At 41.8% G+C, this 15318-nt stretch overlaps 1 protein-coding gene across 2 annotated transcripts in view; it reads left to right on the forward strand.

Moving 5' to 3' along the window:
• Nucleotides 1–15318, forward strand: part of LOC121858771 (broad-complex core protein isoforms 1/2/3/4/5-like) — a 34150-nt gene continuing 18832 nt past the window's right edge. Inside the window, exon 1 of one of the 2 annotated variants that reach the window (XM_042355400.1) lies at nucleotides 1–201. The gene's annotated coding sequence lies outside the window, so the exon portion shown is untranslated. Of the gene's footprint in view, nucleotides 202–4190; nucleotides 4420–15318 lie in introns of those variants that run through there. The other variant, XM_042355401.1, reaches the window with a different exon arrangement.

The raw sequence follows: 15318 nt of genomic DNA on the forward strand, positions 1-15318 counted from the left end.
AGCACACACCTGGGGCGCCTCTCTCTCTCTCTCGTTCTATATATAACTTCAGTTTTTATTTATCTATAGCATCATATTCGTGTGTGTGTGTGTGTCCAGAGAAAATACGAACATTGTATTTTTTCAAACAGTTCGTAAGTCACCTTCGGGCAGGAGTGACCACTGTATAACTTTAACCTCGCCTTCATACCCCTTCTACAGGTAAGATCAACCAATGTATAATCTAAACACTGCACCTTATATGGGGGGGGGGGGCTGCACACGACGTCACAAATCAGCTGATGGTTTTGTTGTTGTAGATGAAACCCGCCAAAACAGTCTACAGTCAGGGGTAACTAACTGTATACCGTCAATATAACCCACTGTATCAACCTAGTTAAAATTTTATTATCTAATATCAATTATCATCTCCCTGAAGACGATTGTTATTATTACTTTTTGTATTTTTTCCTGAGAGGAGAGGCACGTCGAAATTGTAGTCGCATAGTACACGGCATACTGCTCTCTCTCTCAACACCATTATACAACCAAGACATAATCTCTCTAACTTCAAAACAGTGATATCCGAGTCCTATTAAAATTCCCAATGCCTGATTTTTAAAGTTGTCTCCGAACTCGTAATCGGTTGACTTGAGGAATCGTCATCACCCCCGAGGTAACTGAAGCCAATCCCTAGACCTTGGTGCTGTGTTTCCTGTGTTTCTCAGAAGGTCAGTGAGTTCAATTTTCCTCATACCTGGAGATGTGGCCACTAATGCAACACAAGGAAGGATTTTTCATAGGTTTAATTGTTAATCTGGATAGCCTGAAGATTAGGCACTACTATATTTTACCTGGTGATTGAATTACCCTAAAGCTAACCTAACTCAAACTAACTTCACCTAACCTAACTTAACCTAATTCTAATCTTACCTAAACTACCAACTTAACCAAACCTTAACCCCCATGTGGCGTTGTTGTTAAATCAGCAGGTGAAACAAACTGGGGGTGCTAATCTTCAGGTCATTCATTAGTCCTCCTAACTACAATTGAGACGTCAAACTTGGACAATTAAAACTGTTACACAATGATCAATTCTCATGGCTCATAAGTATAGTAATATTTCCCCTAACTGAAGATAATTCAAGTTAGTGGTGAAAGTGTATCGTGTGGCTGAGAGGTGGAGTCGTCGTCAGTCACTTGGAAGTTCCTGGCCAGTGTCATAGGGGGAAACCCACACTAGGCTCTTAACTTCCTGGAATCATTTGAAGTTTTAGGCACACCTCCGCTCCATACTAGGCTGCTGGCTATGAGGATTTACCTTTAGTTTAGGCACCCCAGCGTTCATTTTCACTCTGTTTAAACACTTAAAGCTAACGTGGCCCAAACCATCTAGGTGGTGTTAGGATGTTTCATCAAGTTAGCTAGGGTGCCTAATCTTCATATCATCCACTTCGTGTTCCTGCTCCCAGCTGTCTTTGATCCACCATGCAGAGGAAACTTTTGTTTTGAGAAATTAGACTAAAAGTATAAGAGGAAGTGGAAAGAATGGGGATGAGACGAGGAAGATGAGGAGCGGAGGTAATGGAGGGAAACACAAACGTATATCGCGGCGATCACCTAACCTTCAACACCTGAAAAAGTTTCCAGTTTTACTTATTCTCTAATCAACATCAACCCTGTGTGTGTCCTACTCAACATCCCTCGCCCCGTTAATATAAAAATAAATAAATAAATAAATAAACAGTTAACTTGTGAACAGTAGACAAGAGGTAAGAGAATGACATTGGTGGGATGGAAGGATTGTGTGTGTGTGTGTTGGGGAGAGACAGCTCTGGCACACATGGCCTTTATCTGCACCCCCTCCCCTCCTCTTCCTGCGTCACGACTCCCCAACCCCTCCTCTCCCTTCCAGGCTTCAATACGAGGCTTCCGACAACCCGTGGGCGGGATGAGGGTAAGTAGGGGGGGGGGGTAGAACAAAATCACACGAACCCAAGCTTCTTTACATCTCGAATATCCTGTAAGGTTAGGTTAGGTTCTATTTGATTAGATTAAATTTAACAAAGTCTTAAGTTAACCTGACAAAATTAGGTTAGGTTAACTCAAACTAATGACATACTCCGCACACGTCCTATAATGCTCATGGTGATCTGCCTTGACCTCGGCAGAAAACCTGGAACAATGACCCACGCTGACCTCCCCTTAACCCTCCCCACCACCCTACCCTTCAAGGTCAGTGACAATGGTTGAGTGGGGCCGCATATATCAAGGTCTTGTCACTATTGTCAATCCTTTTACCTGAACCTACCCTTAGTGTCTCTTGGGACCTGACGCTACTGAACTCCATGAGAGAGAGAGAGAGAGAGAGAGAGAGAGAGAGAGAGAGAACAGTTTAGCATCTCGATAAAAGTACTTAACCATTACCATTGTGACTCCTGCAATAAGACAACTTCGTATCGTATATTCCACTGACTACTAATAATGTTAGCCTAGTCAGCAGTCCCCTCCCCCCACAACAACATTTAACGCTACCATCACTATTTTAGGATCACATGAAGATTAGCCCCAACTTATTTCAACTGTTCCTTTAACACTCTAACGTTCTGTTGAGATATAGGTTAGGTTAGCATTTAGTATTTGGTTGGGTTACGGTGTTAATAAGCCGGTAGGTAATATTCAGGAATATTCTACGTTCTCACATCCATTTTACTATGAGACAAACCTCAAGAAACTGACTAATCACCATCTCGTTTCCACCAATCTCTCTCAACACGCCTCTCACTCACTCAGCAATCATTAAACAAACACCTACTTGATGTCTGGGTCAATATATTACCGGGTGGGTGGTGATCCCGAGGTAGGCAATGTGGGCGAAAGGTCTTCAACAGTGGGCGTTAATCACTAGGCTGTGTGGGCGATAGCTGTTGGAATACACAGTGAGTGGAACTTGGAGTATAGTCAAAGATGAGAATGCGTGGGTGGTGGGGTCTGAGACGGAGTGGACAATGGTCTAAAGTTCGAAGTGTGGGTGAGTCACACGTGGAGTAGGCTGGATCAGTGCCTGCGTCAACACCACCCCATACCGTTTGCCACACACCGTCTGTCACATTCTCTCCTGCCGAATATTGGTTTGTTTTCCTCCAGAGTAGAGTGTCGAGGTGGCGGCTGAGGAGAGCATCAATACTAAGACTGGGGAGGATAATAATGCTTAAAACAATGTAAACTAATATAACCTAACTTAATAAAACCGGACCCGACCTAAACTTTGCTTACCTGACAAGGATTACCTCAAATTACCTAAACTGGCGTGACGTAACCCGTTAACTAACAACCTGTCCGTATCACCCAAATAACTCCGCTTAAACCAAAGAATATAAACTGAACGTAACCAAATCTAACCTTACCTAGACCCCTTAACCCACTCTAACCTAACCGAGACAATGTAACCTTACCAAACGAGCTAACCTAAGCCTAAGAGCATAATATTACTCAGCCTCCGAACTAACCAACCAACCAAACGCAATCAAAACAATATAATTCATACCATACATCGTCACCTAAACTTATCCCACAACTTCAAAGCCAGATGATGTAACCTAGATGGTGGGATACTGTACAATAATGCTAAGGGAAGGTGTCTCCTTGGTGCTGGTGGGGGTGCGGGCCATATGGCGGGCTGGGATAACTAAGATGATGACGCCACTTTGTGTTAGTCAGCAATCTGGCCCTCGCTACCACACCACCTCGCTATTCTTATTAGTATTCTCCTGCTCGCATGTGCTCTTGATGAACGTAACAATAAGTTGTAGGATGAGCTGCATGTGGGAGTTTGTCGAGCTGTTGTTGTTAGCATTATGGACGTGACGTCATGGGGGACACACGTGGCCCGCGCTGGAGGCGGGACTTTTCCTAGTACACACAACACATCGTTATTTAATTTCCAGACCAACGAGTTTATTTTTCTTAAAGTAAAAATGGATAATAGATACAGTGTTTATGCCAAGATGCGCTTATTAATGAAATAATAATCCACACGACGGTTAGTTACATGATAATAAATAAGTAAAGCTATATATGACGCTGTTTTTCATAGGAGAAGCAATGGCCTGGACAGGAGCAAGCTGGCTGGCGCGACCGACCAGATTGTGCCGGCAGCCACTTGCAGCCCAACACCACTTCCGTTCCCTCGTGCCTCGCTTCTCAAACTTCCTCTTCCATTGTCTCCCATCTATTTCCTCCAATATTCAGTGGCCTTGGATCGTGGATTGGCGAATTATAAAGGCTCTACAGACCAGCAGAGTTTGTGAGTGTGTGCCAGGCGACACAGGGAGGCCCCGGGGCACGCTATCCACCACTGTGGCGGGGATGAGGCACCTCGCTCTTTGTTACTACTCCGCTCTCTCAAGGTCCTTCTTCATCTGCCTTCTCTCCCTCTCTGTAAGTGTGTTTTATGCTCACTGTATTCCTGTATACTAGGAGTTGAAGGTGATGACACTTATACAAGTTAATAAACAGCACTGACGGTACCAAACACGACACACTTAAATAACTTTTAATAAAAACCTAAATAATGATCATAATAACATAATCTTCAACATCTGTCAACAATAATAAAAATTATATTACTCATAATAATACCGGCATCTAATAATTACAGATAAAAGGAAAAATTGAGAAAAAGGGGGAGACGGAAAAAATAAAAACTAACAGTCTATCAAAAGTAACCTAGTGTGATGTGTCGTGTTCAACTATTGGTCTTTACTGATGTTCAGGCAAGACAAAAACTCGTTGCTGATGTCTTGAAGGTGAAGGTTAGTTACGCATCAGTTAGTTCAGCAAGACACTTCACTGAACGATCACCACAGCCACAAGTTGTCTAAATGTATCACACCAACTGTTATATATTTCAGTCATTGGATCTCCCAAAGATTAACCCCTCCCTCGGCTTACTTCACCCAAAGATTAACCAACCTAACCTAACCTTGTCGAAACTAACCTAACCTAATCTCAGGTACTCAAACTATCCAACCAGGAGCGAACTCGTAGCAATGGTTTTAAATTAGGCAAATTTAGATTAGGCGCGAGATAGGTAAACATTGGTTTGGAAATAGAGCAGTGGACGAGTGGAACAAGTTACCAAACATCATCGTTAACTCGAATACGCTGGATAGCTTCTAACATAAGTTGGTGGTACAGCGGTAACGCGCATAACTCACCAATATGTCAAGGGTTCGAGCCTCGGCTCAGACACATAAGAACATAAGAAAATAAGGAGTCTGCAATAGGCCGGTTGGCCTGTGCATGGCAGCTCATGTCGAGAGTTATTACCACTCTATCATCCATGAATCTATCCAGCCTCCTCCTGAAACTTTCCAACGTTCCAGCACTTACTACAAAGTTGCTAAGCTTGTTCCACTCGTCCACCACCCTATTTGTGAACCAGTTCCTTCCTATCTCCCTCCCAAACCTAAACTCATCCAACTTAAATCCGTTGCTCCGAGTCCTATCCTGCTCGGATATTATAAGAACTTTATCCATATCCCCTTTATTGATTCCTTTCACCCACTTAAATACTTCTATCATATCTCCCCGCACTCTTCGTCTTTCTAGGGAATACAAGTTTAGTTTCTTTAACCTATCCTGATATGGAAGGTTTCTAAGTCCCGGAATCATTTTCGTCATTCTTCGCTGCACCGACTCTAGTGAATTGATATCCATTCTATAATAAGGGCACCAGAACTGAACCGCATAATGGAGGTACTAGCGCAAGATATAGTTGCAATAAGACCTCTGCACTCTTATTACTTATAGATATAAAACCCAATACTCTGTTTGCCTTATTTCGAACATTGACGCACTGTTTTCCAGGCCGTAGGTCCGGGCTTACAAGTACCCCTAGGTCTCTTTCACAGGTCGACTTCTCTAGGTTGATGTTGTTAAGGCTGTATACATTGACAGTATTTGTTCTTCCAATATTAAGTTCGCTGCACTTGCTGGTGTTGAATTTCATTTGCCATTTTTCAGACCACCCTTGCAGTTTATTTAGATCCTCCTGTAGTGCATTTGCATCCTGCCCTGAATTAATCTGTCGCCCTATTTTGGTGTCATCCGCAAAATTGCTTATGTCACTGCTGATCCCAGTATCTAGATCGTTTATGTAGATTATGAACAAGAGTGGGCCTAGTACTGACCCCTGGGGATCCCCACTGGTTACACGGCCCCACTCAGATTTAACACCATCTACGCTGACCCTCTGCGTTCTATTGGTGAGCCATGATTTTATCCAATTTAAAACTTTCCCCTCGATACCATGAGCCTTAACTTTTCTCAGAAGCCTCTGATGCGGTACTCTGTCAAATGCTTTGCTAAAGTCTAAGTAAATAACATCGTAATTTTCGTCATTATCTACTACCTCGAAGACTTTCCTAAAAAACGTCAGCAGATTTGTTAGACAAGATTTTCCCTTTGTAAACCCATGTTGAGAGTCGTAGATTAATTTGCTTTTCTCTAAATGCGATCGGATGCTATCTGCTATAATTGATTCAAGAAATTTCCCCACTACTGACGTCAAACTGATCGGCCGGTAATTTGACGCTGATGCTCTGTCTCCCTTTTTGAATATGGGTACTACGAGAGAAGGATCCAGTGTGACCCTACCAAACACCACAGGTTTCCTCCTGTACTAACGCTGGATAAACCGCCCAAACGGCTAGTAACCTGATAAGTGGCGAATATGATGAAAAAAATGAGCGATAAGGGTTGGGTATAAACGGGACTGCCCAGTATGGGCCAATTAGACCCGCTGCAGTTTCCTCCACTTGTATGTTCTGATGGACCTAAACTAGCCTAACTTAACCTACAATTCATAAACGCCTTTAGTTTATAATACCAGGATAATTAAACAAGCTTTCCAACAAAACTTAGTAGCAACTTATATTCGATAATACTGAATTGCAGTTCCTTTAAGGTTATTAAATTAAAAAACTTAATACTATTTGATCCATGAATCATATTCGCTGACGATTTACACACGAGAAAATCAGCGGCTGACTGTCTGACACTCCAGTGAATCCATGAGTGAATCGACACCTCCTGGACCCCAATTAGTTCCTGACGTCTCACAAGGGCGGAAATTCCCCTCCAGTGACGACTCGCTCGGATAGGTCTCGGGTGCTCCCCCTGAATCTTGTAATAATGCCACGGTGATTACCCCGGAAGTCCCCAGAGAGTATAAAACACTAGTAGACACGCGACTATCCCCCAAAAGTCACCAGAGATTATAGGACACTCGTAGACAGGCGCCTATCCCCAGAAGCCCCAGATATATTAATAATCCCAGAAACCCTCAGATATATAACTTATCTCCCCCAGATACCCATAATAGGACACTCCTGCCAGAAGCTCGAGATCCCGATAAAAAAACACCCCTCAAGATCCCGAGACTGAAATACGCCCGGAGAACCTTGAGATCCCAAAATAATCAAACCATAAAATGCCCCCCAAGACCCCTGAGATGACAGCAATTAGCCCGCAACAACACCTGGTGTAGTCGAGCTCGGCAATTGACCCCGGTATTGTATGACGTGTGTTTACATGGCGCGTTGAAGAAGACGAGAACGAACCAAAAAGAAAACTAATACCAAATAATAATGAATGAAAATAATGTATAATAAGTCCTGAATTAAATAAAACAGATTGGAATAAATTGGGAATTATATAAATACATTTTAAGAAGAGGAGGTACAGTTGAAGTACTAAGATTCGAATAAAAATGAAATATAGAAAAAAATATATACTTAAGTGGAATAAATAGACTGTAAGAGGAAGGAAGAAAAGAATTAGGTTACATAAACTAGAGATATGCGTTGGTAATAACTGCCAACTCCAAGATGGCAAATTGTACTTAAAATAATGTCAAATTCTCAGGACAATTATAACTGAATGTTACCAAGAAAGACCAAATAATATATATAAAATTAGTTCAGTCAAATAGAAAAAGGATATTTAACTTAAAAATTAAATAATCTGTAAAAACCTGACAGCTACAGAACACTGAAACTAACTACTAAAATTACTGTAGTATCAAAAACACGTACAAGAAATAAGGAAAACAACACGATAAGCGCAGTTTGACTATAAAGACGCTACGAGTATAACATTTTCCTCGCCACTGGATTCGTGGTTTTCCCCGGGGACGGCCATGATGCCACAAGAGACAACGGGGGTTAAACAAGACCGATACGTTCAAGACAATATACCACGTAACCCAACCTTGGTATGATCTAACAAACACTAACTGATCTATTTTAAGTTAACTATTCCAAAATTAACCTCATCCTAATACTATATCCAATTCAAGATACACGAACATTTAATTATTCTAAGCTAAACTAACCTCATTTAATCTAATCTAAGCAAAACTATCCTAAACAAACTATAATTTCAATTAATCCTCATACATAATTTAATTTAACCTTATGCAATGTTGACATAATCTAACTTAACCAAATCCTAACATAATCTATTAATATCCTAACTTATTCCTAATTTAACTCTTTATTGATCTAACCTAACTGACCCTAATCCAGCGTTCAACACATTGCCGTTATTACTGTTATAGGTCAAGTTAGATAATGATGTTCGTGTGTGTGTTGTGTGCGGACTATAAGAACATAAGAATGGTGGAAACTGCAGCGAGCCTATTGGCCCATACTGGTCAGTCCCGTTTACACCCAGCCCCTATTGCTCATATAAGCATCCAACCTATGTTTGAAACTATCCAGCGTATTCGAGTTAATGATGATATTTGGTAACTTGTTCCATTCATCCACAACTCTGTTTCCAAACCAATGTTTACCTATCTCGCGCCTAAATCTCAATTTGTCTAATTTAAAACCATTTTTACGAGTTCGCTCCTGGTTGGATAGTTTGAGTACCTCTGTAATGTCCCATTTGTTTAGCCCTGACTTCCATTTATACACCTCTATCATATCGCTCTACGTCTCTCGAGGGAGTGCAAATTAAGATGTTTTAACTTGTCTCTGTACTCAAGATTCCTAATGCCCGGGATTAGTCTTGTCATTCTCCTCTGAATTCTTTCTAGGGATTCTATATCCATTCTGTAGTACGGTGACCAGAATTGAACTGCGTAATCCAAGTGAAGTCTCACAAGGGCTAGATATAGTTTTAGGATGACCTCGCTGGTCTTGTAACTAACACTCCTTTGTATGAACCCAAGTACTTTATTAGCCTTGTTACGAGCAAAAACACATTGTTTACTTGGCTTAAGATTCCTACTTATCATTACTCCTAAATCTTTCTCACATTCGGATTTCTCTATAAAATCGTTGTTCACCTCAGTATAGGAGATGTAAACAGGGAAACCAGTTACCAGAGGAACAACGATGCCATTATGGAATCCGACTGCGAGAGAGATTTAGGAGTAATGATAAGTAGGAATCTTAAGCCAAGTAAACAATGTGTTTTTGCTCGTAACTAATAAAGTACTTGGGTTCATACAAAGTCAAGACTAGCGAGGTCATCTTAAAATTATATCTAGCCCTTGTGAGACCTGGATACGCAGTTCAGTTCTGGTCACTGTATTACAGAATGGATATAGAATCCTTGGAAAGAATCCAGAGGAGAATGACAAGACTAATCCCGGGCATTTGGAACCTTGAATACAGAGACAGGTTAAAGCATCTTAATTTGCACTCCCTCAAGAGACGTAGAGTGAGGGGCGACATGATAGAGGTGTATAAATGGAAGTCAGGGTTAAACAAAGGGGACATTACAAAGGTACTCAAACTATCCAACCAAGAGCGAACTCGTAACAATGGTTTTAAATTAGACAAATTAAGATTTCGGCGTGAAAAAGGTAAACATTGGTTTGGAAATAGAGTAGTGGATGAATGGAACAAGTTACCAAATACCATCATTAACTCGAATACGCTGGACAGCTTCAAACATAGGTTGGATGCTTATATGAGCAATAGGGGTTGGGTGTAAACGGGACTGCCCAGTATAGGCCCGCTGCAGTTTCCTCCATTCTTATGTTCGTATTGTCGTGCCCCTCTTGCACTGATTCGAAAACTGCTGAAAATATTAATAGGTTAGATAGACATGCACGCTCGCTTGTGAAGCCATGTTGGGAATCATTGATCAGCTTGTGCTTCTCCAGGTGATTTCGAATAGTGTTTGAAATTATTGCATTTCTGGTATTGTTGAAGATCTTCCCCAACACTTGCTCCTCCCCCATAATAACAGGGCAGGTAAGGGACACTAAATTCCCCACCACCTGACATGACAGTTAATGAGACTCCCCGGGTATGATTTGTTCACTTGTGTTATTATTATTATTATTAGTAGTAGTAGTAGTAGTAATTGTAGTAGTATTGTTATTATTTTACTAATATTACTGTAGTAGTTATTATTACATTAATATTAGTATCGTTATCATGAAGGTGTATGACCTCTTATTACCCTGTAACACCTGCCTGGCCTGACCTCGAACAAGAAGGTTAGCGCCACTACCCACAGACCCTTCACCTACAGTAAGACTTGTGATGTTACTCTCGGGTCATGACGTCATAAATAGATCACCTGAAAAACCTTCATCCCTGCTTATTTCATCTAAAGATTACCTAACCTAACCTAACCAAACCATCCTAACGCTAACCTAACCTAAACATAGTAATGCTAACATAATCTAACCTAATCGTGTCCCCCAAAATAGTGTTAGGGTAGTTAATCTTTAGGTGAAGTATAACTATTCCTAAATCATCTCAAATGTAATTAATATGGTTACCTTTTAGTGATTTTATTTATTATAGTATTAAATATATTTATTATATAAATGAGCTTCACTATAAACAAATCAAGTTAAATGTATAATAATGACGAGCGGAGACGATGGGTGTTTAGGCTTAACAGCTTAATTGCGTTTGATAGTTGGTCCGCTATCAAATTATATCAACCGTTGCCACCACCAGAGACGCTACCTAACATTATCGATCTCAGGACCACCCCACCCACCGCCCCCACCCCAGGGAGGGTTTGCACGTCCACCACCACCACGCTCTCATGATGCAATGTGCCCGTATCCCCTCTCACCCTCCCTCACCCATCACCTCCTCACCTGCCCCCTTCTCACTCACCAGCTCGCGTGACCGTCCACCCACTATTACTACTACAAGCCACCTCCTCCCACAACACCTGCTGCTGATGATGTGTTGGTAAATATGTTTCCATCTCTCCCCGGATCACTTGAAGATTAGTTCCTCAAGCTTATTTCACCAGATTAAATATCCTAACGCTACCGGAGGGGTTAGGTTTAGTTAGGGTTAGGTTGGGTTAGCTTTAGGTTAGGTTGGGTTAGCGTTAGGTTAGGTTAGTTTAGTTAGGGTTAGGTTGGGTTAGCGTTAAGATAGGTTAGGTTATCGTTAGTTCAGGTTAAGGTGTTTAATCATCCGGTGAAATAAGATTATCTACATAAAATATGATTCTCTCTCCCAAAGCACTCACCTGAAGATTGTCCCAAGATTAACCCACCTGAAGTTTCACCACCCCAACCCGGTCTTGGGTCAAAGTTAAAAAAATTACAACTGTTTTTTTCCTCATTAACTTTTTGAGAACGATGGGTTAAGCCCTTGGGGGCGATAGTTTAAGACACCTAAAGCCTTATCTGACTTATTAATTTTAACTTAGATATGGGACTGTATAATGACAGTAAGGGAATATATTTAAAAAGTAGGCCCAGAAGGCAGTGTTACCAACACGACATGGCTTGTAACCTGAAACGAGGGACGCGCCACTGTGCTGGTGGCTGGTGAGGCGTAGTGTCATGGTGACAGTTGTCTGGTAACACCGAGGAGCTCCCAGCTGGACACTGCCACACGTCCAGATTATCAAAGAGTCGTACGCTAAACTTTCTTCATAACTAGTCGTAAAAAATATGTCTTAATGACACACTTTTAAACTGGCGTCGCCACCGCCCTGACTTTACATAAGAACATAAGAAAATAAGGAGTCTGCAATAGGCCGGTTGGCCTGTGCATGGCAGCTCCTGTCGAGAGTTACTACCACTCTCCATCATCCATGAATCTATCCAGCCTCCTTTTAAAACTTTCCAGAGTTCCAGCACTTACTACAAAGTTGCTAAGCTTGTTCCACTCGTCCACCACCCTATTTGTGAACCAGTTTCTTCCTATCTCCCTCCTAAACCTAAACTTATCCAACTTGAATCCGTTGCTCCGAGTCCTATCCTGCTCGGATATTATAAGAACTTTATCTATATCCCCTTTATTGATTCCTTTCACCCACTTAAATACTTCTATCATATCTCCCCGCACTCTTCGTCTTTCTAGGGAATGCAAGTTAAGTTTCTTTAACCTATCCTGATATGGAAGGTTTCTAAGTCCCGGAATCATTTTTGTCATTCTTCGCTGCACCGACTCTAGTGAATTTACATCCATTCTATAATAGGGCACCAGAACTGAACCGCATAATCGAGGTGCGGCCTGACTAGCGCAAGATATAGTTGCAATAAGACCTCTGCACTCTTGTTACTTACACTTCTAGATATAAAACCCAATACTCTGTTTGCCTAATTTCGAACATTAACGCACTGTTTTCTAGGCGTAGGTCCGGGCTTACAAGTACCCCTAGGTCTCTTTCACAAGTCGACTTCTCTAGGTTGATGTTGTTAAGGCTGTATACATTATAAGTATTTGTTCTTCCAATATTAAGTACGCTGCACTTGCTGGTGTTGAATTTCATTTGCCATTTTTCAGACCACCCCTGCAGTTTATTTAGGTCCTCCTGTAATGCATTTGCATCCTGCCCTGAATTAATCTGCCGCCCTATTTTGGTGTCATCCGCAAACTTGCTTATGTCACTGCTGATCCCAGTATCTAGATCGTTTATGTAGATTATGAACAAGAGTGGGCCTAGTACTGACCCCTGGGGAACCCCACTGGTTACACGGCCCCACTCAGATTTAACACCATCTACGCTGACCCTCTGCGTTCTATCGGTGAGCCATGATTTTATCCAATTTAAAACTTTCCCCTCGATACCATGAGCCTTTAAATTAACTAGATGTGTTTTCCATCCCTTAGTCGAGAGAAAATTGATCGCAAGGTGTGTCACTCTTCATACCCGGGCTATACAGTACAAATGATGTGCTGCTTACAAGAGACATTTTAAAGCGGAAACGCGCTAAAGAAGATGAATAGATGAGGGTGTGGGAGGGTGGAGGGAGGGGAAGGAACACCTGGCGTGCGAGTAGCGGTTGATGGAGGGCAGGGCGGGGCGGGGCGGGTGCCAGCCAGCTGACCTTCACTGTGGGGGCTCTACCACCACCACCACGCTCTCTTGCCCCACAGTCCTTGTCCTCTACCTCACCGGGACTCCTTGTCCTCCAATAACACTGGGACGCTGGCCCTCTGCTTGCCCCAAAACACATCTCTATACAGTCCACTACATCCCTGCCCCACAACACATCTCTATACAGTCCATTACTTCTCTGCCCCACAACACATCTCTATACAGTCCACTACATCCCTGCCCCACAACACATCTCTATACAGTCCACTACATCCCTGCCCCACTACACATCTCTATACAGTCCACTACATCCCTGCCCCACAACACATCTTTAGTCTCCCACAATACTCATCTGCCCCACATCATATACCCTATATAACCATGTGCCCCACAACACCCTTCTTCCCTTACTGCTCCGGGAACCAACATGAGAATTGGGCAGTGAGACATTATTATTTTCACAACACGTTCCAGGACATTAAATAGTCAAAATACAAACCCACCATAGACTACAAACTGACACGTGAAAATTAAACAGCTATCCTAAAGTTACAGAAGAATACAACTATCCCATTTAGTTGTGTCGGACCCCCGAAGAATCTCCAATCAATCTTTTTTCACCTTGAGGTTTAACCATCTTTACCTAACCCCCCCCCCCCATAGTATACGTTTTAATTTTTAGATGAAAAAAGCTGGGGTGGTAATTCTTCAGGTGATCCGTTTTGTCTGTGTCTTGTTGGGGTTTGCTCTTATCCCAGTTAGCAATTCTTTACTTATTCACAGTGACAAAGAACTAGGAATGCACACTCTACATATATTATAGACATTACAATTTTGTTTAATTTTGTAATCACCGCCACCAACCTGCGGCAAATGGCTCCAGGATTCACCTTTAAGCGTTCTCCTCCTCTTTACTCGAAATATCATCCACATTACCTTCTTCACCAGTGATGTCGTTATATATTTCTGTGCTTAAACGACTGAGGTGTTTATTCACGTACTGTATACTAAGTCAGTTCATATATTAGACACACCGTTCTCTCGCTGGCCACCTCGTGTACCTGATGCATCATGTCACTACCGCGTGTTTTGTCATCAGCTTTATTTATATGATGATTCACTATTGTCCAGGATTTATTAGTTATCGTATATAGTAAATATAACTTTAGACGTTGTTGTTACATTGATGTCATTTATTTGTATCAACAACTAAGTTCTTTGGACAAGTAGACAAAAGTAATATATACACTAAATAACAACGATTTGAAAGTAAGACACTCATAAAATTTGTTGTTTGTTCACAGGTGTTTTCGCATGTCGATTAATATTTGAACATAGCAAGTTTACCATTGATAACTTTTAGATAAAAACATTATTTGGTATTCGTTATAACATACTGTAGGTTCTATTTTCTAATTATGCAATATAGTAGTTAAGAAACACTGTAAAGTCTTTTACTAAAGCCTGTCTTGGTTAAGAAGTATGTGTTAGGCTGTAAGGCAGCTACCCACTCAGGTACAGTACTTCTCGAGCAAAAAATACCAAGTTTAACCTTTCCAGTAGAATTTCTTATGATCGGCAATTCACCACTTTTTATGGGAAATTATTTTAAATCTTACCTACTCTGTTACTAGAGAAGACTAGTCAAAGTTTACCTGTGTAAGCGTTCATTATTGGGAGGTGTGTGTGTGAACAGTGCAACGGTCTTTACGGGTACAGTGCTTAACGATAAAGGTTTTAAGAATTCTGAAGCAGATCGTGGGTAATCGTGTTATATCGCCTTGAGTGTGTAGTGGTAAGTACAGTATCTGCGTAGAGTGAGTGTATTTGTGTTTGTGCATGAGTGTGTGTGTGTGTTGTGAGGGTGAAGATGAGCGTGGAAGGTGTGTGATGACTGTGTGTGTGAGGTGAAGGGGTGTGTGGTGATGTTTGCGGTTGTGGGTGTGTGTGGTGGCGGGGAGCCAGGCAGGCAGGCAGGTAGGGTCTTTGTGACGGGCGGGTCCGGCTGGC

Source organism: Homarus americanus, unplaced genomic scaffold, assembly GCF_018991925.1.
Source record: "Homarus americanus isolate GMGI-L3 unplaced genomic scaffold, GMGI_Hamer_2.0 scaffold39618, whole genome shotgun sequence".
Taxonomy (NCBI): domain Eukaryota; kingdom Metazoa; phylum Arthropoda; class Malacostraca; order Decapoda; family Nephropidae; genus Homarus; species Homarus americanus.